At 37.1% G+C, this 22,308-nt stretch overlaps 1 protein-coding gene across 1 annotated transcript in view; it reads left to right on the top strand.

The window, feature by feature from the left end:
• Nucleotides 1-22,308, top strand: part of NAALADL2 (N-acetylated alpha-linked acidic dipeptidase like 2) — a 289,387-nt gene that overhangs the window by 77,629 nt on the left and 189,450 nt on the right. The window lies entirely within an intron of this gene.

The following is a 22,308-nucleotide window of genomic DNA, read 5'->3' as shown; positions in this document are numbered from 1 at the left end:
TTGTTCTGAAGCAGAGCTGAGCAAAGAAATCCATTGCCTCAATTTTTACCTCAGAGCTCTGGATTCACACAGCTGATCAGCTACTCATGTGCAGGGCAATAGGAAAGATGCACTTTGTCTTTCCATCATAAAATCTAAACTTTTTAAATTTGCTCTTTCTGCAGATGCACTAGCCTTACTTCTGCAAGTGGTCTTGGCAGTTTTTCTGCTGCTTATATAGGGAAATATAGGCATTTTTTCCTACCTAAGCTGCTAATTGAGCTGGCCCTTCAGATTAGTTGAGCTTGGACTTCACGAAAGAGGCATTGACAGACAAATTATCTGGGCCTTTTTTAATCTCGTGTTTCCAGCACATACTGGTGTGTGATTTCAACAACAGCTGAGAAAGTGAAAAAGAAAATGGAAGATACAGGAGCTTTGAGTAGAGATGAAGAGTGAATATATAAAATCTCATCCAGCCAGAAAAGGTCTATCTGCCTTTCGGTTCTTTGAAAGTGTCAGCCAGTGGACTAGGTGAAGCCATGCAACCCATGCCGTTAATCTTCAGAACCGCCCACTTGAGCAACTCTGCAAAGGATAGTTACAGACCAGTACTGTACATGCTGCTTATTTTATTTTTTCTGGAATAGTGACCAGAGGAAAAGGTCTTCTTTCTTCAGGCAACAAGTGTTTTATAAGTACTCCCCTGATTCTGTAGTGCGTTTGAGTTGTATGGCATGTTCTGTACTAATTACTGGTTTATTATTTTATTAAAACAAAGTTAGGACTATTCTCTGGCTTTGTTACGCTCTTTTATGGCTGCTTTTTTTTTTTTTCACATTAATTACTACTTAATAATCAGTTTATTTCCATGTCTGTGAACTGATTTGAAAAGGTATAAGAAGTCATTATTGTTGAACAAAGTATTTGTGTAAAACTTCAAGAGATTACAGAGGTAAATAGTTCTGTTCCTAGAATCAACGTTTTATTTGATAAACCAGGATGTCACAGATTACTCACCCGAAGAATGATTTTCATGCCTTGGGGCTCTTCTTTTTGTCATCTGTCCTTTAAAATGCAGCTAAGTTAACACAGTTAAGAAAAAAAGTGGTTCAGTAACCCAGTGGGTTCTCTGAATAGAAATAGCTTTGAAGCTGGTCCTGCAGTTTAGGAAATATAGCCAGATCCAGACCTTGGTTTGATTTGCATTTGTTCTGCATGGCTTTAGAGACTCATCTGTGAGAACTGGTTCACAAAATCGGCACTTGTGATTTCTGTATGAAAGTCTGAATTCTGCCCTTTCAAATACACCTGTAGTTTGCATTGTGATCAGAACTTTGAGTAGAAGCATGATCTTGCTGAATGCTGATAGCCAACCTTTTCATTGGCATCAGTGGAACTAGGTTTTTATACTTCATAGCCTATGGAAGTTTTTTATGATTTTCTCTAGGGTTATTTGATGCACTTTTTTTCAGATCTTCTGTAGCTGGATTTTGTGGAACATAGCTGGATAAAATATAAAACTGCTTGCCCTCAGGGTTTTGGGACGTCTTCTTTTTTGGGGGGATGGGGGTGGCTTTTAGCATTATATTTTTTCATTTTCTCTTTCTTTACATAATGCTGAAGAAGCTGTAGATCACCAAAGTTAAAATACCACTCCTAGCTGTTTGGGCCTCTTAATGCCTGTACACGAATTTGAAAAGCAAAACACTGAGTCCATCATTACAAATATAATTGGCAACTTCTTTGCAAGTACAGCAATAGCCACTTAAAATATTTTGTTTTGATTGCCAAAACATTAAACTAACCTTCTGTCCAGAAGGCAGTTCTTCACAATGAACATATTTTCACTTAACAGGAAAAGATTGTGCATTTCAAAATGAGAACTCAGGCATTTTAATTTTGTCTTTAGGTCTGAGTGAGTAATTCACAGACAGCAACATGCTCAACAAAGTTAAACTTATATTTCTGTTTCCTCTAGATCTAGCTCTAAGTAAATGGTAGCTTGCTTCAATTTATATGTTAACCTACTATTTTCTTACGTTTTTAAGTGGGTTTGGGGTTTGTGTGTGGTTTCTTGTGGGTTTTTTGTGGTGGGTTTTTTGATGCTTTTTGATACAAATGGTCAATCAAGGATGTTTCATACAAAAAGATTCCTGAGCTTCCTGATGTTCACTGGGAGAGAAAATAAAAGTCGCATAATGACAGTCACTGGAACCTTAAGTTAAAATTGGTGGGGGCTACTTTTGTAAATGGGCTTAGGATGCCATATAATAACTAGTAACATTTTTCATTAATAGTTGCAAATTTCACATCAGTTTTAATCTTCAAATTTCTCTAAAAGTCAGGTTCTTCATCTGATTAAAAATAACAACCAACCAACCAAACAAGAAACCCCACACTGTTGCTGATGATAGCCTTGTAATTTTAAATAATCGTAGTATGGGCATTGGCTGAGATTTGTCAGCACACTGCACAGTTATGTCTAGATACAGGTAATATTTCAGATGGCGGACAGAGTATTTGCATTTTGTGAAGGTTGGAGGAGTGCCTGTACTGGCAGTTGAACCTGTTATTTATGTTTTTCAACTGTAAGTTATTATGCAGGCCTCAAGAATTCTTACCATACAGCCTCAGAATTGACCTTGAGGTGACCTAGAGAGACCATCCTTTCAATAAGAAGGAAGCGTATTTTTCACTTCTAAGTCAATCTTTGTTTTCCCTAGAGTGGGAACTGACTATATTGCCTTTTATATCAGTATTCACTTCTGTGTGACGCTTTTATGATATAAAATGTCCATTGGGGAACTGACCTGACAACTCATTTCAGGGAGGCCTCCTACTGTGATCTCAGAGGAAAAATGATAACGTTTAATCCACTTAACCACCTGACCATGTCCCATTCCTGTTTATCATATTATAGAGTATAAGAGAAAAAGGCAAGACCAAACCTGCAATTCTTGGATACCAGGTTTAAGAAATCTTTATGACAGATTAGAAATTAATTAGTCCTGTGCATCTGACTGCTGTAGACATTGCTGTCTCTCAATAACCATATAAGCTATCTTAATTTCAGATTCTGTTAACAACGCAGTTGATCACGTAAATGTGTGATACGTTGGATCTGCTGTTTCCAATATCAGATAAATGTTGAGACTTCTAAAGGCTTTATGGGCTCTTGCTGTGCCTGGCAATGCAAGTTGTCTCCACTGTAAGGTGCTGTACATGAACCATAAAAATGAGATACAGGGGAGACATTTGGAACGCATTAGGAGAATTGTGACCTAGCCTCCTTTTTCTGCGTAAGAACTGTATGTAGCAGCAATTCCATTCAAAACAGTGTATGTATCCTTCTTATTTTGAAAGATCTAAGAAATAGCGTAAGTATCATATTTACACAGCGCTTCACACTTGGCATTAAGGGGAGCATCTTTTTTAAAGATGGTTTTTGTCCTAGCCAACAAAATAGGGTTGGAAGGGTGATACAGAGTGTGATAGAAGTACAGAAATTTTCACTACAGAGTATATAATTTACATTTTGTTCCTTCTCAGTGTAATACAATTCATCAGAAACTAGCTAATTATGAGAGGCTGATATCTTAGCATTTAAAAAAATGCATGTGAGTCTGTCATACCCAGAAATTTATTTTGTGTGTAACATCGTATATACTACATAATTCGTTTGCAAATGCCTGTAGTGTTTTGTTTTCACCTGCACATTTTTGCGTGTACTTTTTTCTGGAAGACTTGTACCCTTTGCAAGTGTAAAGTGGGTCTCACAAATATACTCTGCATTTTTAAATGAGATTTTTAGTAAAATGGTAATTTATTGATTTGTATTGTTTGCAAGTAGACTTGACTGGGATCAATTTTGATGTGAGTGCTGCATTGAACATTTCAAGAACTAAATCTGATGTTCCCACTCAAAGTACTTTATTTTCTTTGAAAATGAAGTTGTTTCAAGGAATACTGATTCAGAAAAGAAGGATTGCTTCTGACCTACCAAAAGTGCAGAATTGTTCAATGCTTAGTGAAAGCAGTGGTAACAGGGGAAGTGTACCTTAAATGTCCTATTTCTCCCTTTTTCTGTTCAGCAAACAAGCAGAATAAAATTTGGAGTACATTATTTAATTTTGGGAAAACCTATGTTTTAATGCCAAAATTGGTTTGATTGTTAATATGACAAAGTATATTTCTGACTAGAAAGGTAAGCTTGATACAGCAAGGTTTATAGGATTCTGCTCTTGCTCCAGAAGAATATAGAAACACAGCCTTATCTTTAAGCACATTAAAACTCCCTTTAATATAAAGAGCATATTTATGTCTGTTGCTTAGTACGTTTGACAGGAACAAGTCCCCTTTAGCAAAAGAAGCCATGTCTGGTGTTTATTCAGGTAAAACTCCCGTATGATGATAAGGTCATGGCCATAGCATAGTACTGTTATTGTTGAAATGTTATTACCATAAGCTGTCATGGTGGCGTGCACAGAGAATTGCTCATGCAGAATGATCGGCTGCTTAGTCTTCTGTCAAGAAGTTCTTATTGACCAGAAAAAAGTCTCCATCTTTTACTATGAGAACGTAACGTAAGAAGTGTCTTCTGTCAGCCTGATACCCTTACCTAACGTGGCTCATGCTTAGAGGAAGTGTATGAGTTACAAAGCAAATACAAAGTAATTTTTTTTTTCTTTGGTATACCTTCCCCAAAAATGGCAGTCATTGATGTTGTGACTTCCTGAAGTGGAGAATGTGTCTGAGCTGATTTAATTATCATCATGAATATTCCATGAATTGGTGTATTCCACTTCTGAGCCCGTTTATACTTACCTCTACAAAATCTTGTGGTGAGTTCCTCTAGGTAAATTCTTATGATTTCTTCATATAGAATTGCACATTTGGGAAAGCATGTATTTAAAACTCTGGCAATGGTTTACCACTTATTACAAAGCAAAAAATGGATATAACAACCTACCCACAAAATATTCCAGCTTCAGTCTACATATGAACAGATCAGAGTAAATGATAGAAATCTGAAGGTACCAGCTGCATGCTAAACATTAGTCTTTGCCCTTTAAGGATCTTTGAAAGAGATAAGCTTTTGCTATTGGCCTCAAGATTAATAGACAGTGTAATAAGAACTAGTGCTTCAGAAGTCTGTGCTCCTTAAACGAATAACACCCAAGCAGATTTTAAGCTTTTTTTCTGTAATTTAGTTGATGTTTCATGGCCAAGGTGTGTTACATGATGATTTGGTTTGCCGCTGAAGATGTTTATAAATACTAGGAAATAAGACATCTTTAACATTGCTATTATCATATTCTCTAACTACTCTCCAAGAGTAAAGGAAAGGAAAACCACAAAAAACAACATCCCCCAAAACCAGCCCCCCCCAAAACTAAACCAAACATATTTAAAGGCAGATGTCTGTGAGGAAGTAACACTTCCTTCTGTATCTTCTGGTGTTGACTTAAGTCTTTGGAGTGGTACTGTGTTAAAATTTCAGTCAATTTGATTAAAAATGTTACGTCTTGATTTTGGAAATCAGTTTGCTAATAATTATTTTTGGACAAAACTATGTATCTTGTATCTTGAAATCCTCATACGTCAGTTTCCTAGCTAAAATCATCTGGGATTTTTATGCTGATGGATAATACATGATGTTTATTGCTTTATGAAATTTAGATGAAAAAGGATGATGTGAAGTGATAGTGTCAGTAATACAAGTGTGATAATACACGGCTTTGAATTTTACTACTGTCTGAATAGAACTCTTGTACTTATTAGTAAATTTATATATTATAAATGAAGTTGAGCAACACAAGCTGCATATAGACCTAGAAAGCGTATGGCTATGGAAATTAATCATTGAATAAATAAGCAATATACCATAATTTCAGCAATATTAAATAGTAGAAATACATGGAGGAAATGTCATAGGCAAAACATTTTTTAAGTAAAAAACAAGTATGTTCTCTGAATTCTTCTCTTTTAATGTGGCGAGGCAAATAAAGCAGCAGTTAACCTATTATTAAAGAAGGGTTTGTGTATTGCTCCATGTAGCCGCTTATTAGCATTGCATCAGCATCAGTACACTTAAAGTCCACCTTCTACAGTTATCCATGTGACCCTAGAAAGCTTCATATCTTCTTTTTGCATCTGTCTCAAAAGTGGGGCTGAGTGAGAACCTTTGGAGAGAATTACATCTATCACAGATTTGTAAACTCAGAACTGTGAGTGTAATTGAGTAAATGGCTTTGAGAGGATTTCTCAGACTTTGTGTTCTCACCTGATCTCTGATCTCAAGCGTGTACCTCTGCTGCCTTCTGGTTGCTAGGAGATCAGCATATCAAAATATCTTTCTTGAAACACTGTGCTTCAGAATCAAAACATTTCAAAGAAGCATACAAGATTTAAATGCTTTTTTTTTTTCCCCTAAAAATATTAAATCCCTCAGATGAATGCTGCATGTAACAGGGAAATAAAAATACCTTTACTGACTACTTTGTTGTTAAAGGGCCAGCCGAGTAAATAGGTTAATCCAAGAAGACTGATCATTAGTTAACAGTGCCTTCTGGAAAATTACAGCTATTTTGTTCCCTATCAAAATTGCTCAGGTCTTCAGAAAAAAACACAGCAGTAAGTGTTTTAAAAGATTCCAAGACCAAAGAATAGAAAAATCTGGGTTTGTTGTTGGAAAGCCGACCTCTTTGCTGCTTTATCTCAAGACCTTCTGCCCTCATTTTGAAGTCAGTCATAGAAGTTCTTTCTCCAGCTGGGGTAAAATAATCAGTTCATTCTAATAGGTTATGCTTATCCACCTTTCTAGAAACCAGTAAGAACCTCTTGACTTAGCACCCTCTTTTACAGCGAGTTTTCCATCATCAACTTGTTGACATGGCTTCTGAAAGAAGGGCTTTACAGAGATAGGAATACTCAGAAGTTACACAAATGTTTGTACTGAAATCCAGAGAAGATTTTAGATGGTAAGCCTGGAGCGTAACATCAGTGACTGTGAGCTGAAATTAATATAAATGTTTCTAAGGCAGACTTCGAAGTCTTAAGTTACTTCCTAATAATCTAAGATTATCTTAAGGGGTGCGAAGATCTGAGCTGTCTTAGAGAAGGGTTTTACTGTCAGAGCTGCCTTCTAAACTCAGGATCTTCATGGAATGTCACATGAACAGGTCGTTCTCTTCGGAAATCTTGTCTGAAAGGACAGTTTAATAGATGCTGGCAAAACCCCAAAAAGGTAAATTAGATTTTAAAACCCCTGTCATCCTGCTTTGAGAGCATCTTAACAGAACTATTTAGCTATTCAGTGTCTCATATTGGCATATAGATTGCCAATATAGTTGCATATATGCAGATTGTATATAGTTGAAAAGATGGGGGTTAATTAATTTGTTTCTCTGCTGGTCTATGTTTTCTCTACTACTACAATTGACTGTTCTTTATGTACTTTGTCTATTTTAGGATTAATTTTTAGATTTTACTGTCAAAAAGAATCAGAATGTTTATATGTGTATTAAACATTTTTCCATTTCCTGAGAGAATTCGGTTCAGTACACAGAAAAGGTTACAAAACCTGACTCCCTTAGTTTCTTACCAGTTAAAATTTACTGAAATAGTGTGTTATCTTGGTGTAAAGCTGGTGCAATTAAATGCAGACTTAGACACAATGATTTCAGTAACTATTAATATTATAATATAATGGCTGTAGTTGCATTTTCCATTAAGTGATGCAAAAGTAAGCTTGCCATGTAACCCTGAACTGGCTTACTTTCCACCTTTTTGACCAGTTGCAAACAATGGTAAGTACAAAGATTAGTCATCACTGCCCATCTGTCGCCAGAGAAGAGGAATTAATGAGTGAGAACAGAAATTTCTATTTATCCTGTTTTCACTCCTTGCCTCAATTGCAAAGACGTTGCGTAAGAAAATTCTTGTCTGAACTTGGAACTGTTCCCTGGTTTTCTGTAGATTCCTATGCTGGGCCAAACACCAAGGGATATGAATGTCTTCGTTTCTTTGTCAGACCATTCATTCACTGCATGGCCTTGCAGCATAACATTGTGTTGTGCTTGAGCTTTTATTTGGGTTTTTGGGGATTTTTTGTTGTTTTTTTTCCAGACTAAAGTTGCGTATGCTTTAAAGACTTCTACTGAAAGTTCTGTCTCAAGAGAAAACAGTGGTGTAACAGAAACTGATTGATCACGGGTTTGTTGTATTTCTTTTTCGTTCATCTTCTAACTACAGTATTCTGTGTTTGTCATTTAGAAGTCAGTTCAGTGGAGTTCTAGGAGCTGTAAGTGGTGCTAAATCTTTTCAGTGGGCCCATTAGAGGGAACTGTATTTGTTTTAAATATACAAGGTTTTGAAAGATATTTTCCTTTGGTCTCCCTTTACCTTCCCCAAGAGATTGTCAGAGAAAGACAAAAATGACTTTACTGTGGCTGCTGTCCATGACCTAGTTGAGGAGAAGAGTGACGGGGAGCAATAGTGTTGCTAGCGCATCTTTCTTAACCACCTTTTCTATGACCTTGTTTTGGGGTCTTCTTTTCCTAATCACTGCATAAAAAAATCTTTTATGACAGTAAGTCAGACATATTTTTCACTCCATTTTTTTATGACAAGGCAAGGGCATAATTTTGGATTGATGTTCTGGAACTAATTGTATACCAGTGTTATTGAAGAAGTACTGGGGGTTGCTGTTGGTTTCAGGTTGGGGGTTTTGTTTGTTTTTTGGGGTTTTTTAACTGATGATGAATGAATGTCTTTGTAATGCTTTGTGACTGCCAAACTAATACAACTGCCATCGCTATTCTCGTCAAGTACTTCAATCTTGGACCTCCTTCATGTAGCTCTTTCTACTATTTCATTTTGGTGAAATGGGCTATTAGTAGGTCACAGGAGGAACCAAAGCTCTGTTTTACAGGTGTGCTGGGTGGAAAGCAGTGAAAACAAAAGGACCTAGGGAGAAAAAAGCTGCAAATGTTGACTTTTTCAGCTGTTGTATCTTTTGTGTAGATTTCTTGCAGTTTTGCTGTAGCCGAGTTATACATAAAGTGGTACTCCGGTTTATTACATATTCTACTATACACCCTGATGTTCAATATGAAACATATGTTCATGATAAAGGATCTTGTGGAAGAAATTCTAGTTGCTGGAATGTCAGTCATGAAACAAAATGGAAACTAGCCAAGTTTTTAATTTTAGGATTTCTAGGGGAGCTTAGGAGTGGAAACTAGTACTGATAATTTATAAAGAGCTTTTATTGCTAAGGTCTTTAATAACTTCTTTAATATTTATAGTTTTTGAAATAACTTTATACACTGGGGCACATTCTTTATGATCATTTTTTTATCATTCCTGGTTTGTGACTGTTTTTCTAATAAGGTAGATAAATAAGTTCATTCTGAGTATTGATTTACTTAAAGGCATGCTAACCAAGTAGTTAAACACTGCTCTTTTCCATAAATGAAAGTAAAGTATTCATCAACCCATTAATAATATGCAGGTTTCCTAGTTGAGATATAGATATGCCTGAAGCTTACATATAGCATACTCTATATCATTATATGTTCCACTTAGAAACAAAATTAAACCAAATGTAAATCTAAAAATGCATAACAATGTTATACAATATCTAAGGAGACTTTATATTATGTTCAAGGCATTATTTTAAAAGCACAAAACCTGGATACAATGTAATACCCCAGAAAATAGTTGAGCAGAGAACATGTTTTATACTTCAAAAGAAATAGACTAGCTTTCCATAGAATATTACAAGATAATAATTGCAAGAATAATAAAATAAGTGTAAAGAACTTTTTTTGCACGGGTCTAGTAAAGGCAGTTGTATTTTAAAGAATCTAACAGACGTCCTAAGATGCAATTACTTGCGGCAGCAAATGTGCCTTAGTTAAAAATCTATGACTGGTTGTTATGTGGGTTGTGAGAACATCTGCCAATATCTTGATAGATACCATATAACATCTACACTCAGGGAGCTATTAAAGTCATAATCCTACTTTTTTCTTGGAGATGGTAGCATGACTTGGACTGTTTGCATTTCAACAGTACTAACTTTTAGTGTCGGTTCTGGGAAATACATACTCAAGGTACCCCAAGGATATCCCAAATAGGGGCTACACGTTAGTTGAGAAAATACTGTTGAGTCAAAGATTTTGAATTTACATTGCATGGGATGCACAATGAGGGGGGGTTATGCAAGTAGGTATTTCCCTTTCTCTCTGCTTATGTGCTTCCTTAGTCTTGCTGATTATTTAACTGGTAATTTTAGAAACAACGTAATTTTTTTTTTTCACATTGTTGTCTCTGTTTTTTGTGTGTACTTTTGCTTTGGTTGGTGGTCTGGGGCCATTAAATGTCCAAAGCCTACCTTGGTTGGAGAATTGTGTGTGGAAACCATCCATAAATGGAAGCAATTATGTGGAATTAATGCAGAGGTTGAGTGAATAATGGTAATGACATTCAGAATCCCCAGGAGCAGTTGTAACCAACAGCTAAGGTAAATCAAATGCACAAAAGAGGGCACATTCCTGGCTTTTAGGTGCATGCAGCACACAGACCTCTGCTGTTTACTATGTCTAACAGTGTAGTACATCTTGCATTAATTCTTTGGTCTTTCAGCCCACCTGCTACTTCTCATAGCAGATATAGCATAAGAATTTGAGGATCCCTATCCTGAGTTTAACATACAAGTTGCTATCGTCTCCTGTACTCTCAGTAGATGACTTACACCACTGCTTAGCCATGGGGGTTTCACTTATGGGCAGAGGACAGCGGCTGTGGTAATCTGAATGACTTCAGAAGGCTGATGCTTGCAATGTAAACTGAGGCATATCTGTTCCCTACCTGTCAGAAGGGCTGCTTCTCCCTTCATCTGAAAACACATACCGTGTTACTGATTTGTCCTGCATATAACTGAGAAACAGAGTACTCAATGCTGTGGTCTGAAAGTAGAAAAACAAGCCTGATGTGTCTTCACTGATGTTCGGTTGCTGGCAGCACTTAGGTAATACACTTCAGCATTTTTAAATTTTCTTTTTTTTCTGAGACTAGTATGACACTGCCTTAAGTTTTTGTTGTGAGTATGATCTTAAATTTAACAAAGAATTTGACTCATAAATGTCAGAGTATGAGGATAATTCAGTAACTTAATCAGAGGTAAGTATGCCAAAGCTCAGATTTAGGTAAGTATCTGGTTTGTGACCTCAGTTGACTGTATCTACGACAAATGAATAAATAACTTGAGTAAAACAAAATTGTAATTTATGTGTTTGTAATCTTTAAATTTTCCTGCATGCTGTCAGGTTACCAGTTTTAATGTGAGTGTTCTGTGATGCAGATACCAATCCGTTGGCAGCGGGTTACAGTCCAAATCTATGCTGAAGGGATAGCAGCTCACTACTGGAAGAAACACCATCGTGAACATATTTCCCCCCCGCCACTCACAGTGGCTTCACTAACTCTCTGTAGGTCAGTCTCAGTTTGAATAGCTGGCAGTATATTTTGAGGCCAAAACATGGAAATTGTGATCTAGATTTTTTTCTGGAAATATCTGTTCCTTAAAGAATGGAGAATTCTCCAAAATGAAAAATGCAAATTCATCTTGGGTGGAAGGTAAAGGTTAAATGGGCAGGCATCAACAATTTTAAATTGACACATTATAGATTTAATACCTCTTACTGGAGTGACAGGTAAAATCCCTTAAATACACTTATTTGCACTTTATTTGTTGTACTATTTACTCAGTATAAAGTATTACCACTCATGAATGTAATCACTTCTCTTTTGGATGACACTTCAGGGTTCAATTTGTAACTAAAGAGCTAAAAATAGGAGCTGCTACTGCATCCGATGGGAGTTCACGTCCTGTCCTTTGCATTAACGCAGGGTGGGAGCCTGCTCATCAGTTTGTTATAAGGCTTGGGTACTGCAGTCTAACCTCTCCCTGTTTAAAAGCATTGAGTTAGTGTGTCGTTATTGCTGTGGTTAGCAGAAAACAAGGAGAGACAAACCACCACGGGCTAAATATATTTTCCTAAACCAAGAGTAATGGCGACCCTCATCTGAGGGAGACCCCACAGCCACTGGCCCAGGCCAGGAGGACCAGGAGCCAATGGGTTTGAGTGCACCAATCAGGAAACGCTCCAGCCCCAGCACGAGCGGGATTGGCCAAGCCTTGCCACATGCGCTGCCCCAGATAATCTGCCTGGCAACCCAGAAGCTTCCAGAAGGGGAGGTGAGGGCTGTCAGCCTGTAAGGGGCACTGGGGCGTGTTAGAGCGGGAACTGCCGCCGGCAGCGGACTGCCTCATGGCAAATCCACAGGGCAAGTGCTGCTCATTCGGTGCAAAGGAAACCGTATTTGCCGTAGTAAGGTGCCACAGCACTCTCTGGAGCTGGAGGTTGCAGCGGCAAGGTTTTGGTTTCTGTACCTATTTGCCTTCCTTGTGGAAACCCATTATGGCGGAGTGCAAAGGAAGCAATGGCCTCCCACACGTCCTAGCCACTAGGTAGTTCAGCAGTACCATTGCAAGAGGTCTGAAGTGAAGCCAGGTACTGTAGTATGCACCCAAGCCGATACTAAAAGTTGGTCTGTCATAAGTTGTTTCACTTTATTTCATGGTTGGGTGTCTCCTGGCAGGGAGCTTGCTGCTGGGTTCAAGAGTGGTGAGGAGAAATGGACTGCAGGGATCTGAGACGTCCCTGAAGTTAGGACTAGGTGCCCTACATGATTGCGGTGAACAGTATGGCCGCTGAACAGTGAAACTGTAGCCTCTTCACCAGAGAAAACCTTTTGAATTTTTTGTGCCCTGCATGAGGCGCAGGACAGTGATGTAGACCTGACACCATGGCTTTCTGTAGAAGTGCTGTGTGCTGGGAGCAGTGTTTGTAAACTGCATCTGCTGACTTTACCTCATCATTCTAGTGATAGGAAAACAAATAAATAATGATAAAGAAAAGTAAGGGGAAATTGCCAGATTTGACTCAGGCCTGTGACTGTATTGGCTGTTTGGTGGATTTTGGATTAAAAGTTCAGTAGAATGCGTAAAATACAACTAAGGGTCTAATCAGTTTATTCCTGATGATTTACCAAGATTATAAATGTATCTTTGTGTAATTGTTTTTTGTATGATGGATCTTCAGCTCTATTCTCTCTGTAAAAGAGTCTAAACATAGACTGAAGTAACCATAAACATAATCAGAAACAACGGTTTCAGTATGAACAAGGAAATGCTATTGGCTTTTTGGAGGTTGCTCATCGGGACATTCATCCAGTCTGTTTGTTTCTTCTTTTTAATGTTTACTGAATATTTAATGATACTTATTATACACACAGTGCTCCTCTACATGCTTATTTAAAAGTGAGTAGTATTTCCTGACGATGTAGGAATGCAATAGCAATATGAAAGGCTTTGTATTATATACTCATCAAATAATGAAGCATTTTTTTCTGGACTGTAAGCAATTCAATTATTTTGTTTTTGAAATAAATTAAGTAAAGCTTATTGAGTCCAATCAGCCCTTGTTTCTAGGGAATTGTAGTTCAATTTCATTTTTAATTAGATTGAACATTGTGAATTTCTTAGCAGTGGTAAGCAAGTTCTGGCAATAAAATATGCACTCAATTTGTATTAAAAGTTCCTAAAATCTAGTGCAGGGAACTGGCAGTATATCTGGCTTATGTTTAATTGTCCAAGTACCCTATTGTGAAAAATTCCATTTTTAAAACCTGCTGATGTGTAACAAATTACTTTTCTTTGATAAAATTGTATAGAAGATGAGCAGACGGCAAACAGGAAAAAGTATGGGACAAAACATTCAGTTCTTTATAAGCTTAATACCACATTCAGGACCATGACGTTAAAAATTTTGCTGTGCAAGGATTACAGGATTAAACCAAACTGCTTTTTGGTTTAGAGATGGTGGGGGGAAAAAGTCTTGAGAGGTTTTTCGTCAACTACTGTGGCTGTCCAGAGGCTAGCACCTATATTTCCGGTCACACTAGTAGACAACAAGCTGAATTGTGATTCAGCATTATACATGAATGCTTGGAAACTCTTGATCCAGTTCTGCCAGTTTATGGTAGCTCTAATTTATTCTGCACTTTGTTCCTTTTGTTGGTGTGAGTTTCTCTCAGCTTTGCACCATAGAAGCTGCTGCTCTTTGCATGTGTACTGTGATTCCCAGTGCTGATTGCCTGTCTTGCATTTTCTTTGCTTTCCTTTTTTGTTTGTTTTGTGGCTATATACCGTCATATCCATGTTCAGAAAACGCTACTGGGCTTCTTTACAAAATGCAGGTACTCTGGACAAGGTGGCCATTCTGCGTCTTTTGAATGTAGCAAAGCTCACAGGAAGTTTAAATGTGGCTCTGTCACAGACAGCATCCCTAGCTATGGGGAAGAACTTCCAGCAGGGATTCAGGCCAAGATCACTAGAACATGTTGTTGTTGTGTTTGGGGGTTTTTGATTGTTTGTTTGTTTGCCTCAGAGAGTGAAAAGGGTCAGCTATACATATGGTAATGGATAACTGGTATGTGGGAGATGTCTGTGGGAAGGCTGAGTACCTGCATTTCATTGCATGACAGCTTAGTTGCTCCTCCTACTGCAAGAGCACTTCTAGTGGGGCTGAAGGGTTCCAAGGACTCCTCATGGCCACATCTAGCGCAAAAAGGGGTTGAACTAGTATGGAGATTTAGTTTTGCTCCAAATTGATGGGCTAGGAGCTTTGAAGCCTATCTTACTTCCCTCCAGTTTGTTTCTTTTTAAGATAGTTGCACTAAGGAAAAACAATTTACCTTATTATTTTACTTCTAAAAGCTGATATTCATGAACCTTCACAAATCAGTTTTCTTTTGGTTAGGGTTAATTTAAAAGTCTGCTCCCCTTGAATAGCACTTATCTGACAGAACAATGTAGTTAAAAATACAACTGATGTTAAATTTATGTACAAAGTAGCTCTTACTCCTCACTGCCATACAGGCCCATCACTCATATGTAGATTTTTGTGATTAACATTCTAAGGTTTCTTACCCTTCCCTCCTGCTTTTCCTCCCACATTCTATAGGACATCCAGGAAATACAAGAGGGAAATCTCCTCTCCTTAGAAATCATTTTTAGATATAAAAAGGATAAAATTCTGAAACTTGAAAATTGTGAATGACAATTTCAATTTGGAAAGTGATTAATAAAAATGTCTTGAAAAAATCTTAGGTATGCATGTCAGACTCTTTCCACAAATAAATGCACTTCATATTATAATTTCTCTGAGACTAAGTACCATGAGAGTAAGCACCATGAGAGTAAGCCATGATGCAGAGCAAGTATTTGATTTTGTATTGTTCACTGGATGTCAGGAATAGCTTGTTTCATTCTGATGCAGTATGTTTTCCACCTTCTAAGACCTTTATGGGAATAGCCTGTCATTTATGAGATCACTGTTGTCTGCATTTCTAGGTTTTTGAAGTTTTATGCAGCTTAATTCTTTTCCCAGTCCTGTTTGTTCAATATAGCAATAGTGTCATTCCTTAGACAAGGACAGTATTTGAGCTGAATAGGAAACATGTATTTCTTTTCATTGTCCATGGTAGTAGTGTAGTCAGCCATTAAACTGGCTATGTCCTCTATCTCTTCTATCTTAACGCAGCACCTTGAGGATTGATCAGCAAAAGCCAAAACGTCTTCAGATAGAGCTTTGCCACAGAATTCTTTTGAACACTGTCCCTAGATCTCTGTGATGGGAAATATGGAAGCATGATTAAACATTAAATGCAGTATTAAAAAATAAAGCTGAAGCCAAAATGGACCTTTGCCACCTTACTTGACAAAAATATGCAACTTTGAAGAGTGGTACAAAAATGAAGATATGTGTGTCTAGGTGGTTTTTTTCTGCCTTGAGTCTTGTTTGTGGTACCACTGCATCTTCCAAGTACTCTGTATTGTAGTGGGTAATTGAGAGGACAGTGGCATCTAATTAAATCTGCAGTATGCAAAGTCTTATTTTTCTACTCAAGCAATCTGTTTCAGAACTAAAAAGATGTTATGTCAGGGAGGTCTTCCAACAGTTTAAATGGCACTTTCCCCTTGCTTGGTAATTTTACGTACTGCCAATTAGTAAAATGAGATGGGAGTTCCTTTCAGAGCGTCATTATTTTAATTGGAACTTCAGTAGAAAAGAGTAATTAATAACTTGTAGCCTGTCCAGCTAGTAAAGCTGTGTCTCAGATTAATGAACCATGTCTTTTGCATGTTGCACTACGAATTGAAAAATACAGTAGTTAAAAACTGGTTACTGTTATTTGTCTAATTAATGCTGATCATCGCACTGAAGTGTAATGACAGTAGGAGATACAGCTTCTCCAAATTTTTATGAATATGTTTGATTTTAAACAGAGTAATATGTAATAGGTACACGTATGTATTATTTTCATATATCTTTGAGTTATTTTCTTTCTTCCTCTGAAGTATTATTGTGTACTGTATTGTTTGTTTTACTAATTAGTTTTTTCTTTAAAGTTTTTGTCTTTAAAGTTTTTTTCTTTCAATGTTCTATATGTATTATGACTTTGAATATAAAATTTTGCATGCATTTTTGTGTGGATTATCTAGAAGGGACAGAGAAAAGAGGATGACAATTATATATAGGCAATCAACATATAAGCAGGAATATCCATTAAGTTTTTATTTTATGAATATGTTATGTGCAGGTTTTGCTGTGTTAGCACCTAAATGGACTTGTAATAAACGGTGCAACTGTGAATCTGACTTCAGGAAGAAGGCGACTTCTGGCCTGAAGTTATATGGAAGAGGTTGTATGCTAGAATAATAACCTGATCCAGTATGAATTTTGCTGTACTGTCAGTAGCTGACACTTAAAGGCCTTTGTTATCTAATGAACTGTGATGTTATTTACACTAACACAGGCATTGTGTAAAATACCTTTGTAATTTTGTGTGCAGATTTAAGGAGATTTGAAGAGTGCAAACTACCCTATAAGCTTAAAAAAATCCCATGCTTAAGCATTCTATAAGTGCTGTAGCGAAAGCAATTTTAATCTCTTTATTTAGGGTTCTGATACTTTGCCAGATACAGACATATTTTGATACACTTTTTTTTTAACAATAAAATTGGTGATAAGAGTTAAGAAAGAAAATAAATGCTTGCTTAATTTACTGCTTAAAGCTTTTGTGCCTTGGTATAGCAAAGGTGCCCCTCTCCAGAGCCTCTCAGTTCCTTTTTAATTATTGTGACTTGCAGTCATGACTGAAATTTCCAGGTTTTCATATAAACAAATTCACAGAGGTTGGGTATATAATCTTCATGGTACTGATATCAGTCAGTATGTGTATGGCATACAGTGTATGGCATAATTGCTTTGATTCTGCTTAACACGAGAGCCTCTTTCTACCCTGTTGTGGTGGTACAGTAGAAAGGCTTTCAAAAACACGTGAGCAGTTTCAATGAACAGCCTAATACTGTCTATTAATGTAAGTATCTATGTACAGGAGCAAGGATGCAGTCAAGATACATGCTTTCAATAATGTGAAATACATGCTCATGAATGCCTTCTGAAGATAAGAACTACATTTTGAGGCACTTTTTAGCTTAAGACAGCATGGTGTGCTATAGGTCATTTTGAAATGTAGACTTTTAATTTTTACTAGCATAGTATTGAAAATACATGATAACTAGGTAAAAGAGAAACCTTAAATACTGTTGTGCAGCTAGTATATATTGTTTTATTTACTGATACATTTTGTAGTGATTGAAAGTTCGAAGACATATGTAATATACTTGAAAGCAGAATTAGGTTTAATAAGAAAATGTCAATGGATTTGTATTGAACCTAGTATTGAGAAGTAAAACGTAACAGAAGGGAACCTATAGTAAAATGAAGAGATCTGGTTCATTTTTTTTCCAGCACTAGAGTTTGATTTATCACATGCTGAAGAGCTCTTATTGATGTATATACAAATGGTGAAATGCATTTGAAAGTTGCTGTATTTAAATTAATTTTTCCAGACACAGTGTTAATGCTACTTGCTTTGAGTAAGGATAGAACCTTCCATGATGACAAAGTCACTTATTATATAGAACTGTAAGCTAATATGTCCTCTACTAAATTGCATTATCTTACATAATGTATCTATTGAAAAAAGAACAGGTTGTTCCATGGGTTAGTGAACAGGTTTTTCACAGCTTTGTTTCTCAAGGTTGGATTTTGTGGTGTCTAATTTGTGGTACAAGTTTTTGTATTCTTTTCCATCTGTCACTCTCTCTTCATGATTTCTTATATGGTTTTTCCCTCTTCCATTAAGGCGTAGGCTCTCCAGATTTTATTAATGCCTTCTCAGTGTGGTGCATTAGCAGGATCTGCCTCTTGTCTACTCAATATCCCATTTTCATTAAACTTGCAGGAATATACTGCCTGAGATATTTCCTCCTGTGAAATAAGTCTTCTGTGCCAACTAATCAGTGGTTCAATCATTACTGTGGATCAAGACACATAAATGGACAAGCATAGAAAGCAGACTAAAGAAGTCTTACAGAGGCAATATTTATCAGTAATGGGGCTGGTATTACACCTTAAAAAGCATAGCCATTGCAGCTTTATGGGAGGGATAAAGGGGAGAGAGATGACCTTTACCAGGAGAGAGAGAGGAAGAAAAACCACAGTACTGATACTGTAGCTGTCTGCACATTTAACACCATGACTGGTTGCAAAGAGGTTTTACAAAGATGGAGAACTGTCTACACAGTGGCACAGCAAGGTTCTGTGCAGGTTTGGCCATATTTTGAGACCACTTGAAAACATAGTGGGAAGAATTGCTAATAATGAGAAGCGATTTTAATATGTAGTTGGTAGGTTGATGTAATCCATGGTTACCTGTGTAATCTTTTTTTTCTGATATATTCATAATCATAGTTAACCATCGCTTTTAGGAATATACTGTGTTGTGATGCATCTCATCAGTTGATCGTGCATTACTACGTTATAAATAATTTGTAAACAGAACTATTACTGGGAATCAACTAAAGGGAGAGAAAAGATGCCATGCTTATTTAATTGTCTTTAAGCCATTAGAGTCTTACTGGATCAGAGAAGATAGGGTGTTTGGATGCATTGAGAGAACAGTTTAGGAAGCCCTTTCTTAGCTATCTCTGCACTCCTACTTGCTGTAATCCAGATGAGACCAAAGTGTGATGTGCTTTTCTGCTCTCTGCCTAGGACATGACAGCTGAAACTCAACCCCAGATATGGCTCCCATGAGCGAAGCATCAGAGTAGTGCTGATGCGGGCGGCTTTATTTTCAGCTACATGCCTCAACGTGCATGTTTCTAATCTTTCTGAGGCTCCATGGTTAGCAGATAACCAGTCCAATGTACTCTCTGGACAAGAATGAAGCCTCATTACCTGATTGTTCTTGTGCTTTTTGATGCTTGGGAGGTGCATGGATAGTTTGAGCTGGGAAGAGGAGACCAGGGAAAAGATCTTCAGGGAGGTAGACTTTGCTCTCAGCTGAAAGATAACAAATACAGCTTGAGGCCAGTACTTGCTGCATTGCGTCCCTGTTTATAATCAGTCATTTAAGGACAGCTCTTAACGCATTAAGCTGGAGTTTCATATAGGGAAGCTGTAATCGCTTCTCCTTGGTAGGTTCGTTCCTGCATTCAGATCACTAACCTAACCCCCAATGAAGCATTCATTCAGGCACACACTAGCCTCAAGTGAGATAAAACACATTAAAGACAGCTGTGAGAGGTGGCAGTCCCCTGCATCTTGCTGCTTCTTTTCTCCAGTGAAGAGTTGTGCTCAACTTCCTTATTTTTGACCTAATACCTGTCAGCCAGTAGGTTTGTGGTCAAAGTCCAACCATAAAACTTGGCTCAGATCTAGAGTACAGTCTTGGTCTCTGTTACCTATGTGCCAATACAAAAGATAACTGTTTCCTCTGCAACAATCAGAGATGGTGCAGTTACAGTGGAGAAGTAGCTTTGAGTTTTCCTGTTAGAGCAGAACCAAGTTCTTTAGACTATTGCAATCTGCCTGTATAAAGAATTGGTTTTGTTTACTCTTCCAAATCAGTTATCTTGCTCTCCTGTCCAGAAACTTGAATGTGTTACTAGGGTGCCCTCTTAATGTATCTAAAGCTATTGATGGTGTACTTACTGCACTTTATGTTCAAGCAATACCTTATTATATAAGAACCTCCCTGAGTAAAATTAAATCTTCCAAAATCATTAGTTGCTACTTAAAATAAAGATGTGTCTTTTCACTACTTCATCCACATCATCTTTAAAAGGCAAATTAATGGTTTGTAGAGTTTATAAGGCTAATCTGTCCCCAGTTACACAACAGAGCCTTTGATAAAGCAGCAAGCATCTCATATTAGATTAAACTGAGTCCAGAATGTTTTATGGGGCGGTTTAATATACTGGACTGAAAGAGTTACTGTTTTTTAAGTGACTCTAAAAACTGAGGCCTTAAGCAACCATAAAAAACAAAAGGGTTAACAGTGGGCACCAGCACCTGTTTTCTTGTCAAGGGTTCTGCTGTTCCCATTTTGTTCTGAGATGTTCGAGGCTTTGGGGGGGGGGGGGGGGAGGCATACACACAAAACCATAAGGAGCAGATTCTGCTGTTGGTTGGTTCTACTATCTAAAATAATCCATTGATTTGAATAGATGTGTACCAGTTTACTTGAAGGACTTAATCTACAATCTTTAGCCATATAAAAAAATATTCAGTACCTTCCTCAAATTTTTTTTGCAAGGGCACTTTATGGCTGTTCCGGTGTTGACTTATTTAAGATGAAAACAGAAGCAACAATACTCATTATTACTGGCATAGTTGCGATGTCACTGTTGGAAAGTTAAAAAACAGCAATTACAGCTGAAATCTGAAAGCTGTTTTGTAATTTCACAGGTACAACACAACTCCTTACTAGAGATTGTAGCCATGGCAGCAGTGGTTGCTGCACTTTGTGAATAACAACCGTGTAGTTACCTTCTGTCAGTGAAATAGAGGAATTTAATAGTGATTTTTGTTAAGTACAAAGTTTTTAAAACTCTCTTCAAAAAAAAAAAAAAGACTGCATCTGTGTTTCCTACCTTCTATGACTAGACTAGAGATGAATAAAATGATACTGGATATGGATGCAGGAAAAGACAAGACAATTGTTCTTTTAAATGCTGGCTCGTACATCATTTAGCTATGATGTGTGCTGCTTCTCCTACAGTGTCCCCACGCCTTTTATTGTGCAATCAAATCCTGGCTGAATATCTGAATACGAACATGAATTGAAAACAGAACAATACAATAATAAACTAACCTACCATTTTGGAAATTTTTATTCCTGCATTACATTTAAGGTCTGTAATATATTTTTAACCTGTTACATTTTTAAACGTCTGTGCTAGTCACTTACGTTTTCACTCTGCAAGCTCGTATTCATCTGAATAGAGTTCTCTCCGAGACGATCCCTCTTCATCTGGGGATTGCTTGTTTGAATAAGATATGTAGGATTACACAGGTGATTCACAGGTTCACGTGCATCTGTTTATCAGACTACAGTGTCAAAATCTTGGCAAATCACAATATTAGATATGTTTACTTATAGAAAGCACAAATAGTAGGCTGCTATTGTTATACATTTTTTTCTGTCTTAACTTTCAAGAAAAGCAGAACTAAACAAATGCTTTTGAGGCTTAAACTGAATGCCATATATTCATGTAATTTACATACTTGTAAACCCACAAAGAACTATGCATAAACATTCCTTAAAACCAACAGCTAGGAGATAAATTGGAAATCTATATACAGGAAAAAAATGAAAGACAGAAGGAGAAGGACAATTGAACTGAGAAATGGAGGTATAGTAACAAGTTCTTGGGTTCCTACAGAATCAGAGCGTAGTCCAGAAACATCATACACTTGCAGTCATTCCTCAGACTATTTGGAGCCCTTTGGAAAGTCATCAGTAGAGCATAGTGAATAGTAAGATAATCCTTAAATACTAGAATTACTTCTGTCTGAAAAATTAATATAGCTTTGTGTCATCGTTGTAGTCTTCAGTCAATTCCAAATATGCAGAGCATTACATGGAAAGGTCATCTTGTTTCATGGGAGCATTTGCCACATTACAATTTGATTTCATCTAATTTGGAATAAAATCCCCTTATTTTTTGGTTCTCTATGAAAGGGAAAACCTGAGGGTTTTTTAGTCAAAATTGATCTATAGGCTGCTGCAAGTTATGGTGCTTGGATGCTTTTGTCCTTGGCTTTGGGAATTTTGCCT

The sequence above is a fragment of the Gavia stellata genome, chromosome 11 (assembly GCF_030936135.1).
Source record: "Gavia stellata isolate bGavSte3 chromosome 11, bGavSte3.hap2, whole genome shotgun sequence".
NCBI lineage: Eukaryota > Metazoa > Chordata > Aves > Gaviiformes > Gaviidae > Gavia > Gavia stellata.
Note: the sequence above shows the minus strand (reverse complement) of the source record. Positions and strands in the feature narration are given on the sequence as shown.